Here is a 15020-nt window from a genome sequence, read left to right on the forward strand (position 1 = left end):
AGATTCATAGTCGTGGACTCAGTTTCACATTAGTTTGAGGTAGGTATCTCTCATTTTCTCAAGAAATCATATATATATATATATATATATATATATATATATATATATATATATATATATATATATATGCCCATTTTCATTATTGATCAGAAAATAATTTTATTGATGGCATGGTTCATGATTTATATATCTTTAGGAGTGACCAATGTATTGTTGTCACTATGTACAAGGTGTTGGAAAAACTTGTGGATATAATGGTTATGTTCATGTAATAACCAACATAAAATATTTCTTATTGCAGTGATATGATTTTGTTTAATCACAGTACTATGAATGTTACTACGTGTAACTTACAAGCTATATGCAGATGTGAAATTCATGAGATGCATGGTCTTATACTGAAATCTTGGATGCAGTAGTTACTTCACTATGGTGGCACTAGGTTGCACCAACATAAGTGATTTCTCAGTAGTATGGTCATTGTGGAAAGATTGGAAATCTTGTGTTGAATGCATGTTTAAATTGTTGTATAAGTTCTCACAGACATGTTGCATGCCAATTATTACATTCTTGATTGAAGGGAAGGAGTCATGATGCCATCCTTGTACTTGTATTTTATCATTTAACTAAGTATGCATGAATTGAGGAATTATGTTCACCTATTAGCTCAATTAATAGGGATATTGAGTGAAAGGAGGGAAGTTTTTTATCTATTAATGAGCTACTACAACTCTATGATTTTGTGAAGAAATGCACTTGAAATTGCTATTAAATGGTTATCATGCATATAATTGATTTTTTCTTAAATTTAGCCTTAAATTCCTTATGAATTTGTTAGTCATTATGTGTTGGAGTAGTGTTTGAGAGGTTGGAAAAGTTTGAAAAGTGTAGTGCCCCACTCTAGTTGACTGAGATTTATATGGAATTAACATTGATTTAACCCTAAGGCTCACACTTTACTCTTTGAGGACATCAAGTCGAGGATCCAGACACTTGACTCTATTATTAGTGGATGTCATGGTTATGCTTGTTTCCTAGTTGATATTATGATGATGATAACATTGATGGATATGTATGTTCTCTATTAATGATATGATGATGATAACTTTATGGATATGTATGTTTCCTATTGATGTTACGATGATGACATATTTAATGGATGTGTATGTTTTCTACCAATGTTATGATAATTATAGCTGTGATGGATGTGTTCCTTTTGTAAGCCACTTACATTAGTTCTGGTTCACGATGAACAATGATGCAAATTGCCAATTCATGTTGTTGATACTATTATGATAATGACTAATACTGAGAAACGCTTTTATTGATGATTATCGAATAATGACAAGAAACCACTAAAGGCACTCACATGCGATGAGTCGACGACATTTGGTTTGATGGAAATGAATATGTTGTCTTTGAAATTCTAATTTCAGTTTGAAACTACAATATATTCTAATGATATGTTAGTGATTGTAGGCACATTCTAGTTGCTTGGGCAAATGACTCACACATGGGTGAAGGGGTTGTACAAATAGATGGAATTGAATGGGAGGGGTGGGAGAGTGTTCTTGATTTTACCTACTAGCACTCCCATCGTGACTTAGGCTGGAAGGGTTGGGACACCTTCACCTTGAAGATTATGACATTGTGCGGTGAGGTCCAAAATTTGGATCTCTTACAAGGATTTTACTGGGCGGCGCTCATCAAAGAGGATTCCTTGATCCTAAACACCATTAGTCTCACTATAGCGGGAAACATAAGAGATGATAAATGTTTTTATGTTTTCACCTAGGCTTTCCCTTCGTAGTCATTGGATGCTTCAAGGGAAAGTGACATGGAACCATTGGAACTTCAAGGGAAATTCTTGAAGGGCATGACCTACTTGCAACCCTTGGCATCACAAGTAAATTGTTAGGTGTGGTACCCTTTGAAAATCAAGGGAAGTTCTTGAAGGACACAACTGGCTTGGCACCTTTGGAATGACAAATAAAATATTAGGCATGAAACCCTTGGAACTTCGAAGGGAAGTTCTTGAAGGGCATCGTCAACTTGGCACCCTTGGGATCATTAAAAATAAACTAATAAATATAATCAAGATATCAAAATCCTACTATTCACATAAAGTGGTAAATGATGTTAGAATCGACAATTAAATCAATAATAAAACTTGAGATAGATGGAGAATAGAAAGAAATAAAAATATTGCACCTTGAAGAAATCTACCCTTCCCATGTTGAAAAATATTAGGTAGATAATTTTCATAAGTGATTTATTTAGGTAAAAGGGGGAAAAAGAGACATAGAGTTAATTATAAAGATTAATCATAAAATAGTTAATCTTCATTAAGAGAAGAGGGTGGTGAATTAAAATGAGATAAATAAATTAAAATTAGAGAAATTTAAAGAACCTCCCTTTGGAAACATACAACACAAGAATATCCTTCTAAGAGGAAAATTGAGTTAAATTAGGAGGTAGTTAGGGGACCAAATCTTAGATGTATTTGTTGACTTCAGTAATTAACACAAATGAAGGAGTAAAAAAGGGGATCAAGACACAACTAGGAGAAGAAATAGGAAGTCTTATTAGGGTGTGGAAAAATATTATTTTTAAATTAAAATTTAAATAAATAATTTTGGAGAGTCTTGGCGAGATGGTAACACATGGGTGGGTGAATAATCAAAATTTTGGATTAATAAAAATAATTAATTATGTATGAAGTGTTAAGTGTCACCTATGAAGCCTCCTATAAAAGAAGGGGCAAGCCATGAGCGATAAACTCTTTGCTTACCCTATTGTTGGATAGATGAGATTATGTCATTGTGAGTGACTACGAGCTATAGTTGAGTTTGGTGAGGTAGAGGACTTTAGAGAGGGGACTCGTGAGCCAAGGAGTGCTCACCTCTATGAGCTAGCATACTTCGTCTGTTGTACAACCTCATTGCAACTCGGGGGTCCATGAGGAAGAAGAGTACCTAAGGAGTAGGTTGGGAGGTCAACCGTTGGTCACTACATTTAGTGAGAGCACATCAACATTCACACTTGGAGGCAGACAACAACAAGGGATTGCAAGTAGTGGCAAGATTGGTCCATAGTTAATAGAATATAAAACAGATGATATGTGTAACGTAGTGAAATTTATAAATGTTTGATGTAAGTGCTTTAATGTTTATTAGTTGCCAATGGTTATCTACTTGTGGTTTCATTCCTAGTTTATCTTTTAAGATAAAAATGGGTTGATCCCTAGACTTGGTATTAGAGCCAAGTTCAATAAAGTGGAACCTTAAACCTGTTAAGATTTTTTCTCGCAGTAATTTTTCTATCATCTCATAGCTCCATAATTTTGTCCATATCCCCAAATGATATTAATTTTTGTTACAGTTGCCTCAATCATATCATTCATATTACTTTAATATGGTTGGATAACTAAAAAAATAAAATATCACTTTCATTTCAATATATTAACTAAAATTAATAAATTTTATTTTATAAATGTTCAGAAAAATTAATCGGGCTTATTATAGAGTAATGATAGAAAGGTAAATGATTTTCATCATCTACGTGATCCATATTTTGTTACGAATTCACATCACACCCAGATGTAAATGGATAATGGATTCATAATGCTTACACCCCTAGATATATCACCCCAAGGTGCTTCAAACTTCTGTAAGTGGATCCATGCAAATTTAAAACCTAAATGCCCATAAAATATAGCGTGACACTTTTTGTGATTGGCATTGCCTACACCATCCTTTAAAAAAAAAAAAAAAACATGCGGTCTACCGAAAACAATTCCCTCAATTGTATTATCCTCGTTTATTCTTTTCATGAAGGCAGTGGCTGCTTCTTCATCTTAATTGTGTGCATTTACCACCTCCCTTAAAATGACTAAAGTCTACAAAACTTTTCCGATCTTATTGCCAAGATTTAAAGCCTTTAATGTTGAATATGTTTCATTAGAAGTAGAATCTGCAATGTCCTCAGGATTTGTTTTTAAAGCGCATTTTGGCAAGCTCCCTTTTATGATTACGACTACATTTAATAGTAGTAGTTTCATAGATGAAGAAAAAAACCACTAGCGGTGCCGATGAGGAGCACCAAAGGTGGGTAATGGCCTTCAGGTATAGGAGTGCTCAAGGGTTTCCATACCATTGGAACTGGAATTGCCTAGATATCCACGGCTAGAGTTACATGAAAATGGCAAAGAAATGGAATTGGATTTGAATGCCTTGAGAAATGAGCATCTGTGTGAACTGTTAGGCCTTCTGAGGAGTTGTTTAGAGGTCGGGGATGAAGGGTGTAGTGTTTTAGCGCGTAGGTCTCATGGCTAATGTTGAGAAATTTTGGGGTGAGAGAGGCTAAATTATAGAATAATTCAAACATGCAAGTAATTCTGCATGTAACATATGCTTCACAATTTTTGGCTTTTAAAAGTTGACTGGAAAACAACAAAAAGGATTTTTGAAAAATAGAAAAGGACAGGGGCTTTTTTTTTTTGGTTTAAAAAGAAATGTGCATCCATACCGATCAAAACGAAGTGGAATATTTTGGGCTTGATCATGTGACTAACTAGTTGAATGCGTGCTTTTGTGGCAGAAGGAGAATATAAGAATAACAAAACAATTCTGATTTGGCATTATTAGGTGGTGGATGATGAATAGAAAATCCTTCAATTTAATTATTAAATGGCATATCAAGAAATATTTAAAATAAAATAAATGAGGAATCATTGGGTTGATCTTTCCTTTTTTATTCCTCATTTATTTTATTTTAAATATTTTTTATTATGGTGAAGTAAACATGGTAAAAAATATTGGTTTGTAGATTTCTGTGGAGTGTTTCTGAGAGATTGAATTTGGATATTCCAGCCTAGACCAAGACTCATCATCAGGAGTCCTGATGATGAGTCTTGGTCTAGGCTAGAAACTGAATTCAGATATTCCACAGTGTTCATCATTCTTATTTGTCGACGTTTCGAGCCTAGACCATCATCAGGAGTCCTGATGATGAGTCTTGGTCTAGGCTCGAAACCCCGACAAATGAGAATGATGAACACTGTGGAATAATGGTAAAAAATGTGAAGTAAATATGTTTATTTCTCATTTATTTTATTTTAAAGATTTATTAATATAGTGAAGTAAACATGGTAACAAATTTAAGCTTTGATTCATTTAGTTGAGAAGCTCATTCTACACCCCACGGCAGAGTGTAATTATATCAACATTCAATCTCAATTTGACATGTGTCTCATTTAAAACAAAAATAAAATATTCTCTAAATAGAAAAGTAATGTCAACTAAAATAAAAAACAAAAATGAATATGCATGTTTAGTTAGTATTAATTAAAATCTTTATAAAACGTTAATAATCCCTTGTTATTGATATTACAACCAAATGCAGTAAAAATTTCACTCGCTCTCAATAATAAATAAAATATTTTGATGTCCACATGACGTAATATAATTTTATATCAACTTTTAAAAAGCATAAAGTAATTAGAAGTAAAAAAGTGTGAGTAAGATGTTTAAATTTATACTTTAAAAAATATTTCGACATGAATTTTAAAAAAAATATTGTAATGTTGTATATAATAAAATATTCAATTTCGAAAGAAAAATAAAATAAAAGTTAAAATATAAAAGAAAAATATCGAGTACTTCCTAATAAGAATAAAAAAAATTATGTATACAGCATGTAAAAAAATTGAAAAGATAAATTGTTTAAAATGTTTTAAGTAATTTCTCTATTTTATGTTGTGGTTTTTTTTACGTATATTTTTTTCGTCAATATAAATAGTGTGTTTAGTAGCATAATATTTGGGAAAAAATATTGTTTAGCGTTAATTAAATTTTAGCATATATATATATACACGACCTCAATCGAATTTTAAATAACCCCAACTTAAATTCTATTTGGTGGTAGGAAAGGAAAAAGAGATTTTCAAAATAAATTGTGATTAAAGTCATTTGGAGAAAGGAAAAAAATAAATTAACTAAATTTTTCGAAAGGAATGCTGGAAGGTGGTGTGTAGACAACATCCAAAAAAAAGAGACAAAGCTCATGCACCACACATGATTCCATTTTGCACTGTTTGGAATGCCACTGCATATTCCAAGAAATTATTGATAAATCATTTGACATCACAGATGTTGGATGTGGGGTCCACTTTCATGAACGCATCTACCACACTGCCGAAAACATAAATATATACTGATTTTCTTTCATTTATAGAAGGGTTAAAAGCACGTCGAAAACCTAAATTTACGTTGAGTTCATTTCATTTATAGAATTTTACACTGGACACTTACCGTCATCTGTTGCAATCCTGATTTCACTGGTTTCACGACCCCATATATTTTATCTAGATCCTCTAAAGGAAGTAGAAAAACATTGTCAGAAATCCCGAAGGAATCATTTCATTCGTCTATAAGGAAAGATATTCCATGATGCATCATTGGCAAAGGCCTGTCAGGAATTTTAGGGATCTTCGCTTCACCCTCCAACATCTTCACGAACTCCACCATTCCAGGTCTGAACGCCACCATAATGTGGGCGCATGTAATACCCACCAAAATAAATCTCTCCATAAATATCTCGACCTCATTCTACCTGATTTTGTCATCTATTATTTCACTGGTCCTTCTTTCACTGGCACCCATGCCCAATCCGTGATGAGATAATAGGAAGTCGACTCTCTAGTGGTGTCCAGAGATTTTTTGTCGCTCATGATCTCCAACAGCAAAACCCCATAGCTATACACATCACTTTTATATGTGAGTTTTCCATAGAGAGCATATTCGATGGCTAAGTAGTAGTGCGTACCTACTACCTTTCTTGTCAAACAAGATTCTCCTGTATCTTCTTTAGTCATGATCCTCGCCAAACCAAAATCGACAACATGAGCATTCATATCATCATCTAATAGAATGTTAGTGGCCTTAATATCTCTGTGATAAATTGCAGGCTCAATTCTGTCATGGAGATACGCCAGCCCCTTAGAAGAACCCAATCACGATATTCTTGCACTACAGCCAGCTCAAAGGTTGGGCCATGGACTTTCCTCCAAATATATGGTCATCCAAACTGCCATTGGGCATGTAATCGTATATCAAAAATTGTTGATGCCCTTCCATTTCAACGTTGGCTATGCAATAGCCTCTCAAAATGACGAGATTCATGTGCCTCGTGTTGTTGATGATCTCCACGTTGTTCAGGAATTCAGAGTCCCTTTCCAGATTGCAGTTTCCGATTCTCTTCACCATGATCCGTTCACGTTCATCAAGCGTTCCTTTGTACACTGTATTGAAGCCCCCTTGGCCGATGAGATTTTCGACACTTAAATTATCGGTGGCGATCTTGATCTCCTGATTTCTGAACCACATTGTTTCAGTGTTGGGTTTCACGACAGACTTCAAAAGTTTTTCATTCTGCTTCACGAATCCCCTGTACAAAGACTTACAATTCCTCCTCCTCACCCACAAACCATAGTGAAGCCCAAAACTGCAAATTAGGAGGGCTGCGACAACGCCGACGATTGCAGGCTAAAACTAGTTGTCACGACGAGGTTTGGACGAAGGGAAGACAAAGAATACACTAAAAAATACTTGGGCTCTTGGGACCAAATTCATTGACCACTCCAGTGACATACAACATTGTGAAATAGTAGCATTTATCGCTGGTTGCTGTACTTGTCAAATTTTTGTACGTGTCCACCAGAATCTTATGAACGAGGTCTCCACTGTGTTTGCATAGCTGACAGGAAGCCAGGTCTGAGAGGTCGCCTTTACAGGCCAAGTCTAGGTTAGTAGTTCCCATTTTGTGAATCCAGTCCTACTTTGTTTTTATGCGTATGCAGAGTAGAGGGCTCGATACAAACATAGACAAACTATTCTCCAAACATATCGCTACCAAGTATGGAAACAGACCTAGAGAGCCCAACTACTGTTGAAATTGCTTGAGACAAGCAACGACAGAGGCATTTATAGGAAGCTCAAAAAGGGATGTGTCTCTCAAGTACTTAGCTAATCCTACTCCAAACAAACCAAGAAATGTCTTGCAGCATGGGTTATCATTCTCACCACTAATACGTGATTCATAAGAAGAGTTATCCAAAGGCAATTTACTAGAATATTATAAGTCCATTGGACATTTTGCATCGTGATTCATAGGAAGACTTATCCAAAGGCAATTTACTAGAATATTGTAAGTCCATTGGACATTTTGCATCAGCGAACATCCAATATTATAATGAGAGCAACTGTAGGAGGAAGATAATATCCATTTTAATTTTTGTTATCCTGCATGATCAATGAAAAAAAGGTCCAGAGAATCTCAATCTAATGCAGGGAATGAGGAGGCTAAAGCAGAGAACTAATTCGCCTACGAGTACCTGAAAATAGGTCACACACAACCATGTACGCCAAAATTCAGACATGAGAAAATATTCAACTGAAACTCTTCATCACATTTTCTTTCATGGTGATGGAAACTCTTATAGTCTTCCATATGCTATTGTGAAAATCCCTAACCCAAAATTCTACTGCAACAACTAATTCATTTCACCTACTTATTATTCACCATAAGTTATTTACAAAATCTCTTCAGTAAACATTAAAATAAATTCTACTGCAATTATCACATAATTACACAGAGAAAATAACATGCACAAGAGCCAATCACATCAACACAATTGTTTTTGGATAATTGTCCCCGGAAAAACCCAATGTGGAAAAATCGGTGACCATTAGAGTAGCCATAGGTCTACAATTCTACATCCTGAATCTCTTCAAGGTGTCTGTAGCATATCTCCCTTGTCCAAGGAAGATCTCACCCTTCTGCTGCCAAACTTCCAACCCCAAGAAATAATGCATGTGTCCCAAATCCTTCATGTCGAATTATTTGGCTAGGTTCTTCCTATAGTCTTTGATGAGCTTAGATGATCTTGTTTGGAAAACATCATCCGCATATAACACCATAATTAGAGGCTCATTCTCTACAAAAATATAGTAGAGATTAGGATTTGCGTCACTCTTAACGAACCCCATATTCTTCAAGTAGCCATTAATTAGATCGTACCATGCTCTAGGTTCCTGTTTAATCCCATACAAGGCTTTCTTTAATCTACATACATGATATTTCTTCTCATGTGTCTCAAAATCCTCTAGTTGTTCGATGTATACTTATTCTTCTATCACCCCATTCAAGAACGTTGTCTTGACATCCATTTGGTGAATCTCCCACCCCATCTATGCTGCAAAGGATATAACAGTCGTAATAGAAGTATACCTAGATACTGGGGCCAATGTTTCTTCATAGTCTATCCCTTCCTTCTGAGCATAACCCTTAGCCACAAACCTGCCTTTGTATTTCTCCATACCGCCGACTGCAGCATATTTGACTTTTTAGATCCATCTCGAACCTACCACTGACCTATCTTGAGGCCTAGGTACCACTTCCCATACATCATTGACCATTATAGAATTGTATTCCTCCACCATAGAATCTACCCATACTTAATGCTGAACAGACTCCTAAAAACTAGAGGGTTCCCCAACTTGAGCTATTAGGGCCTGTTATCTATCTGGGTTTCTTCACACCCATTTATCATTCCTAGGTGCACCAATGAAGTCCTCTACATCCCATAGAATCTATCAGAGTTCCCAACTCATTCTTCCACCAGTAGTGGGTACATATATCAACTCTTCCTCTTCTTGAGATTGCTCCTATTCTGAAGCTTTGCCTTTAGGATAATTGTTGGTACTAGTTTCTGTTGGTTGAAGTGGTTGGACCAACGGATCATATTTTGACTGCTCCTCGGTAGGCATTTCTTGAGATTTCCTTAAAGATTTGTCCTCCATGAAATTTACATCCCACTGAACTACTACCTTCATACAACCTAGAAGATAGACTCTATATGCCTTAAAATTCTCACTATATCCCACAAGATATCCTTTCTCAGCAGTTTGATTTAATTTTTTTTCTCTTTTCTTCAGGTATACGACAATACAAAAAACTCCCAAATATCCTAAAATGACTGACTTCAGGTGTCTTCTCGGTGAAGACCCTTTCTGAAGTGATTTTTCCCAATTCCCTCTGTAGAGTCCTGTTCAGGACATAAATTGTCGTTCTACATGCTTCTACCAATAGGAATTTGGGCATATCCTAATCATACGACATTGCCCTAGCTTCTTCCACAATAGTCCTTTTCTTCCTTTCTACTACTCCATTTTTCTCCGAACTATAGGGATATGTCCACTCCCTTATGATGCCTTCCCCAGTGAAACAATCGGTGAAGTCCTTGTCAACGTACTCTCCACCATTATTTGAGTGCAACACTTTTATCTTCTTTCCTGTCAGGTTCTGTCAGGTCCCTATAATACTAGCTATTCCCCCATTACTAATGTCATTGTATCCCTTATTGTTATTGTTGCGCCCCTATTGACCCCATATTGTTATTATTGTGCCCCATAGAAGCCCACTATTATTATTTTTGTGCCCTTATATTATCATTGTTATGTCGACTTTGATTATATTGTGACCCCTTAGACTCCTATGTAGAAAGGAGGTTTTCTCATTTGTATCATCCAAGAATTGTTCATTTGTGTAATGTAAAGGAGGCTTCCCCCTTGAAGAAGCTGATTTTTAAGGTGTTGATCTATATTTTCTTCCATTTTGTGAGTTGGTTTCATAACATTTGGTATTAGAGCTTTGGATTCTAGGGTTTTGCTGCTCGAAATAGGTCATCGTGGAATTTTCGCTATAAATTTTTTTCGGAGACCTTTCAAAATATAAGAAAAAATTCATTTGAGAAGAAATCCCTCCGAACCTCGGGTCTAAATTTAAGACCTTGTCTCACTATATTTTCAGAGATATGATCCAAGGAAGTTAGGGTTTTTGCAGGATCCTGAATTATATCTCAAACAGGTGACCTGGGGAAAATCGTCATAACTTTCTTTTTGTGTGTGTGATTGAAATTTCATAAGAATTTATAGAAAGATGACATCCTGTATTTTTCTTTTTATTGGTTTAGAGTCCTAAGGTCAAAACAGTGACACGTGGCATTTCATACAATTTCACTCTACTGAACCCGTATATAATGAGGTCATCGTGGAAGATTTGGCATAACTCTTCCTTGGAGAATCCAATCTTCATCAGACTTACGAGGTTGGAAACAGGACTCAGAGGGCTACCACAAGATGCAATTTCAGACCTTGGAGAGCCAAAATTACAGAGATACAATAGATTCAATATCGAGCTCCTACAAAGTGAAAAAAGCTATGTATTATAAATTTTAGATAAGTTTGGTTTGAAAAATTAGTTTGAAGGAATTCAAAGGGCATAGTGAAGCATTATTATCATTAATTGATGCCTCGAAGAAAGAAAATGGAAACACCTAGATAATAAACCTGAAATATCTAGCATGACTCATGAAGAAGAGGAAGAAATGCAACATGATATATCAAAATTACGAGATCGATTGCAACAAAATTCACTCTCACAAAAAGTAACAGAAGCTAAGATGGATAGTTTAAAGAAAGGCATAGAAGCTAATATGGATGGTGTGGAAGCTAAGATGGATGGTTTAAAGAAAGGCGTGGAAGCTAAGATCGATGGTATACAATAAAAACTTAAAGGAAACATGGAATATTTGAAGATAGGCATGGAAGCTAAGATGGATGGTATAGAAGAAAAACTTAAAGGCGACATGGAAGATTTGAGAAAATTTCTACAAGAAATGATTACTAATGGTGAAAGGGTAGTAAAGAAAACTAATGAGGAGAATAAAAGAAATGTTAATCACAATTTCATAGACTTTAACTATGGATTGAAGACCCACCATGTTCCAAATATTGATATTAGGAAGTTTTATGGAAAGGATCCCATAACATGGATACTACAGATGGAGAAATATTTTGATCTCCATAATATGCAAAAAACACAAAAAGTACGCATTGCAACTTTATATTTGGAACCAAATCAGTTTGTATGGTATCGATGGCTTTTCTCTCTTAAATAAATTGTCACGTGGGCAATTTTTACGGAAGAAATGATAGCACATTATGAGGATACAAAAAGCAACACTTCTTTTAGCCAATTGATAAATCTCAAACAAAAGGGTTCAATGATGGAGCACATTTAGGACTTCCAAAAATTGAATATAAGGGTAAAAGATATTCCAAAGGAGCATAGGATTGATGTATTCATGGTGACTTTAAAGGATAACATCCAACATGAGGTTCGAATTTGGGAACCTGATCCGTTGGAGAAGGAATTCAGGTTGGCAAGAAAAATGGAAAACAAAATTATGGCCATAGGAAGCCTACCACTTACAGCTAAAAAGATGGAAGTGTTGTTGCCCCTAGCCTTCCACAACCTAGAAGGTTGACACCACAACAATTCAAAGAAAAAAGAGCAAAAGGGCTTTGTTACAGTTGTGATAAAAAATACATTAAAGGTCATAAGTGTGATGAGAAGAAATTATTTTACATAGATTGTGAAGAGGAGGAAGAAAAGGAACAAGAAACATCAAAAGAAGAGGATATACACCATGAACAACCCCTAGAGAAAGAAGAAATCAGTCTGACCATATCTTGTAATGCATTGGCCAGAATTACCACTCCTCACACTATCAAGATAGAAGGACATATCAAGAAGAAAAAGGTAATAGTGTTGATTGATTCGGGAAGTACCCATAATTTTATTCATTGTAAGATAGCCAAGGGATTGAATTACTTCCTATATCCAGCACCAGAGTGTCAAGTGATGGTTGCAAGTGGAGGAACCATAAATTTCTCTAGGAAGTGTCGTAATATCAAGTTATCCATGCGATAATATGTATTGAATAGCCCAATGCTTTCCATTCCAATGGGTGGTGTTGATGTTGTACTAGGAGTCCAATGGCTACAATCTTTGGGTATAATAGCTTTTAAGTTTCAAGAACCTTTCATGAAATTTTCTTCGGAAGGAAAGGAAGTTGAATTAAGGAGTATCACAGAAGAAACTAGGAAAGATAATTAGCTCTAATGGAATGGCAAAGCGTCTAAAGAAATAACAATGAGGCATAATTGCACAATTATGTTCGCTAGAGGTTCCCACATCGAAATCATCTATTTCTCCAGATCTCCAAAAAGTCTTGGACAATCATTCCAAGGTATTTGAGACTCCCAAAATCCTCCCACCTATTCATGATCATGATCATGCTATTCATTTGATTCCAGGAAGTGTTCCTCCAAACATCAAGCCTTACAAATATCCCCATTCCCAAAAGAGTGAAATTGAGTGTATGGTTGGAGAAATGCTAGAGGCTGGTATAATTCAACCTAGTCATAGTTCTTTCTCTGCTCCAGTAGTATTGGTGCACAAGAACGATGGCTCATGGCACATGTGTCCAGGTTATAGGGAGCTCAACAAGATCAGTATTAAAGATAAATTTCCCATTCCTATCATTGATGAATTATTGGATGAATTACATGAATCAATTTAATTCACCAAGTTAGATCTTCATTTAGGATATCATCAAATCATAATGAAGACTGAAGGCATTCCAAAAAAAACATTTAGAACTCATGAGGGTCATTATGAATTTTTTGTCATGCCTTTTGGCCTTATTAATGCACCTTCTACATTTCAAGGTTTGATGAATTCCATTTTCAAACCATTCCTTAGAAAATTTGTGTTAGTATTTTTTGATGATATACTAATCTATAACAAGTCTTGGAAGGATCATGTTCAAAATGCTGATAGGGTTCTCAAACTATTGGAGGAGAAATATTCATATGCAAAAAGCTCCAAATTTCTTTGGAGTACAAGAGGTGGAATATATGGGCCACATTGTATCTCATGAAGGTGTGAAGGTAGACCCTAGCAAGATAAAGCCATTAAGGAATGGAAAATCCATACATCCATAAAGCATCTGCGAGGATTTATCGGGTTGATAGGGTATTATCGCAAGTTTGTTAAAAATTATGAGCGAATTGCAACACCTATAACAACATTATTGAAGAAAGATTCATTTTCATGGACTACAGAAGCAACGAATGCCTTTGAACATCTTAAAGAGGCAATGTGCCAAGCACCGGTCCTAGCTATCTCGGACTTCAGAAAAACATTTATTGTGGAATGTGATGCCTTAGGAAATGGAATCCGCGTTGTTTTAATGCAAAAAGAAATACCCATTGCTTTCGAAAATTATCCAATCAAAGAAAAGTATTTACACAAATCTATTTATGAGAAGGAAATGTTGGCAATACTACATGCACTTAAGAAATTGTGACCCTACCTAATGGGAAGACACTTCAAGGTAAAAACGGATCATGATAGTCTTAAATAATTTTTATAACAAAGATTATCTTTAGAAGAGTAGCAAAAATGGGTCACAAAGATGTTGGGTTATGACTTTGAAATCATCTACAAAAAAGGGAAGCAAAATGTTGCGGTAGATGCACTCTTAAGAAAGGATGACGATGTGGAACCATTTCTTCGCGCCATTTCTATTATCCAACTAGATTGGATAAACGAAGCAAGGGATGAATGAAAGAATAACGAAGAAGTGTAGGCACTCATTCAAAAGGTACAACAAGATCCTAGTACATCTGATACATTTAGCTGGAAAAATGATTCATTATGGTACAAATATCTCTTATACTTATGTAAGAATTTCCATCTCAAACAAAAGATTCTTATGGAATTTGACACCTCTCCCTTAGGAGGGCACTCAGGATTTTTAAAAACTTACCACACGGTTAAGGAGGAATTTTTTTTGGATGGACTTAAATTGGATATTCAAAAATTTGTGGCAGAATGTTTGGTTTGCCAACAAAATAAAGTTAAAACAATTAATACCCGTGGTCTATTACAAACTTTATCTATTCCAAGCCAACGTTGGGAGGACGTTTCAATGGATTTTATCATAGGCTTACCCAAGTCCGAAGTAAAGAGTGTCATCATGGTGGTAGTTGACAGACTTACCAAGTATGCACACTTTTCTGCACTATCGCATCCATTTAAAGCCAATACAC

The 15020-nt window shown here is 35.4% G+C and overlaps 1 pseudogene; it reads right to left on the reverse strand.

Annotated features, from left to right (window-relative positions):
- Nucleotides 1-7028: 7028 nt before the first annotated feature.
- Nucleotides 7029-7385, reverse strand: LOC149265221 (putative receptor-like protein kinase At1g11050 pseudogene; annotated as a pseudogene).
- Nucleotides 7386-15020: the final 7635 nt, after the last annotated feature.

The sequence above is a fragment of the Pinus tabuliformis genome, chromosome 6 (assembly GCF_031772625.1).
Source record: "Pinus tabuliformis cultivar Carrire ecotype Pingquan chromosome 6, CPIR1, whole genome shotgun sequence".
NCBI lineage: Eukaryota > Viridiplantae > Streptophyta > Pinopsida > Pinales > Pinaceae > Pinus > Pinus tabuliformis.